A 3,507-nucleotide genomic window follows, 5' to 3' on the forward strand; every position below is an offset into this window, starting at 1 on the left:
ACACTCATGTGTATTTAGATTTAATATTAAATTATAATGGAAAAAGGCCTTAAGCAGCAGTGGTGGGTTTATGATCCATCGGGTCCTGTGCACAGCCCCTTTAGGGAGTTGAAAATATGATGGAGTTAATAACATGTTGCTATTAAATGGTATTTTTTGTTTCTAATTAATGATATATGGATATAGAGAGAAAAGAAAACACTTCTATTCACTTGAAAATGAACTTTAAAGGAACAATATGGATGAAAATTCAATGATTTACATAAAATATTTATAGATATAAAATTTATACATGTTTTCTTCTACACTTCTTTTGCACAAAATTGTCAATTAACTTGTCATATTTTACATCTTGCTATGCAGAACTTTCAATTGCTAAAATTGCTAAACTCATTAGATGCTCTTGAGATATAGCAGAATGTAAGTAATTTTTGACTCTTTTAAGGGTGTTGAATGATCTTTTATCAGTTGCATTCATATCTGATGAAAGAGAATTAGGCTACAAAGCGATGTCACTAATGTAAGGAACCTCTCTAAAATATATGCTGTCTTCTGTTTTGACTGGAGTGCATTTTTCATCACTTAGTTGCATTTTCCACACCATCTTTACCTTCAAAAGTGACTGAATCTGTCACATCTTTTGTGGGAAGTTGAGGTCCAGTGTTTCACTTGTTTTTACATCTTCAATACCTGCTACTGCTACAGCTCGATTCTTCCATTGCCTCTGATGCATCATGACCCTGAAGAGCAAGTTTTCAAAAACACAATGAATGTATCTGTTCTTCTTCATGCTCTTATCTTTCTGTATTCTTTTTCTGCTTTTCACTTCCTAATGTATAATTGTGTTTCATATTATACTTTCAGGTAATACCATGCAATGAGCCTGTGGAAGAGAGTAGGAGTTTTAAATTAGGTCTGCAGATCTTCTGGTGGGCTGTTTTGTTTCAATAGTTTAAAAAACACAATACAAGACTCCTGCCAATTGACTTAGAAATAAAATGTCAGGTAATATTCTATCCAATCAAAGCATGATAACAGCCTAAGGGGTTTGAATTGAGCAGGGGGTGATGGGATTCAGAATTATGAGCCATAGAAATAACTTATGACCATGCAATGAGTATTTCTGCCTCCCAGCAAGTATGCTCTGTTCTTATTTAATAAAATGATTCTGCAGCAGTAACTTCAGTCTGAAATATAAACTCATTGGTTTGTTGCCAATGCTAGTTCTACTCAGAGTAGCTCCATTGAAATTAATGGACATGACAAACTTAGGTCATTTATTTCCATGGGGGTTGCTCCGAGTAGGAGTAGTCATTGCCGGTCAGCCACAGAATACACAAAATCACTGCTAATTCTTTTACCAAAATGCCAAGGGGAAAAATCCAGAAGCAAGTGGCTCTAGCACCAGCAGATAGCAAGTTTAGATTCTTGCATTGTGGGGGGTTGGACCAATGACCTTTGGGGGTCCCATCTGACTTGATGATTCTATAATCATCACTGTAGTGTTAAGATAATTCAACCAGTGTTCCATTTCACCAAAGTCTGGAGCAGTTCCAGCCCAGGTTTTACCAAAAAAAGGTTGCAAGGCACACAGCATCAACTGGTACCTTCTCAGTTAACAGTGTACACCAAAAAACACGGGGATCCCTTAGCTGCATGTTACTGATGTTTTTACTGCTTCTTATAAAGGGGCATGGTCTTACTGTTGATTTAAAATTGTTGCTTTTAAAGTCTTTACGACTGGCTTTGTATGCCAGTTTGTTGGGGATAAATACAATGAAACAAACTAGTAAAACCCTAATACTCCACTATTAAGTGGCTTCTGTGGTTCTATGTTGGTCTCTGATTTGCCTTTATTTGAATTCACTGGGCGACACTGCTGGGCATCTGTCATCCATGCTTTCAAAGTGACTCTGATGCAAATCCTAAATAGCTGCATTCTTTTCAAAGCAGATGTGGGCTTTGCTTTCACTCCAGCAATTCTCCGTTAATAATAGACATTAGGATGATTAGTCACAATGCACGACATAGAAAAACAACAAGAGGTTTACTGATGGGTGAATAAAATTACACTTCTATCCTCATATGTGTCACAGCACAAGCCTCTTACATCACCAGTAAATACAATTGAGCAGGCAGTTCATGACAGGCTTTATGTAACCGCAAGTGAATTAGCAGTGGTTTCACACCTCATTTGTAAAATGTTACTTCTGTGTCAAAGGAGAATGGTGAGCTCTGGTAAATTTAAGGCAGCAGTCCTATGCACACTTATCTGGGATTAAGGATGCAATTCCGTAGTGGAGATTCACTGAGCAACCTTAGGAAGCAGCAGAAGTGCAGCTTTGTTGGCAGAGATGAAGCTACACCAGTGGAATAACACTTCCACCTGCAGAACTGATTAGTGGTTTTTAGTACTGCCGCTTCAGTCTATCATGCCAAGTGGTTGAGCTGATGTGATGGCATGGAACATTCATCAACATTTCAGCTACACAAGGACTATACAGTCAGAAAGTTCACTGTGAATGGAGAGTTGTCAGTTTGGCTGGGGCAGAAACCTCACACGAACTCTAGAAATAAGAATAGGTTTGTGAAAATGAGTGAAGACAGGAAGGAAGGAAGGAAGGAAGGAAGGAAGGAAGGAAGGAAGGAAGGAGGGAGGCAAGAGAACCCATAAGCAAGGTGGTTGGAGGAAGGTTGCAAGAGCAGGTTATACCAACCATCTCGTCCTCTGTTGTCCCCTTTTCCTTGTGCCCTCAGTCTTTCCCAACATCAGGGAGTCTTCTCTTCTCATGAGGTGGCCAAAGTATTGGAGCCTCAGCTTCAGGATCTGTCCTTCCAGTGAGCACTCAGGGCTGATTTCCTTAAGAATAGAGAGGTTTGATCTTCTTGCAGTCCATGGGACTCTCAAGAGTCTCCTCCAGCACCATAATTCAAAAGCATCAATTCTTCGGCGATCAGCCTTCTTTATGATCCAGCTCTCACCTCCGTACATCACTACTGGGAAAACCATAGCTTTAACTATACTGATCTTTGTTGGCAAGGTGATGTCTCTGCTTTTTAAGATGCTGTCTAGGTTTGTCATTGCTTTTCTCCCAAGAAGCAGGCGTCTTTTAATTTCGTGGCTGCTGTCACCATCTGCAGTGATCATGGAGCCCAAGAAAGTAAAATCTCTCACTGCCTCCATTTCTTCCCCTTCTATTTGCCAGGAGGTGATGGGACCAGTGGCCATGATCGAACATAGAGGGGCTTTATTCTGAGTAAATGTGTATAGGATCAAAATGCCAGGATTGTGGTGGTGTTTCATTGCATAAAGTATTTTAAAAAAATAAAAAATTTAACAGCCAGTGTGACTGATTTTCATTAAGATATGTTGTTACTTGGATAAAAGCTGACTTCTACAGTATATAGCTATTGTCCTTGTGGAAAAATGCTCTCTTAAACAAATTCTAGAATTTGAGTAGCACTGTGAAGTCAGAATGCCAAAGATTCTGCTGAGTGTACAGTGTC

Source organism: Podarcis gaigeae (genome assembly GCF_964106915.1).
Source record: "Podarcis gaigeae genome assembly, chromosome: 6".
Lineage (NCBI taxonomy): Eukaryota > Metazoa > Chordata > Lepidosauria > Squamata > Lacertidae > Podarcis > Podarcis gaigeae.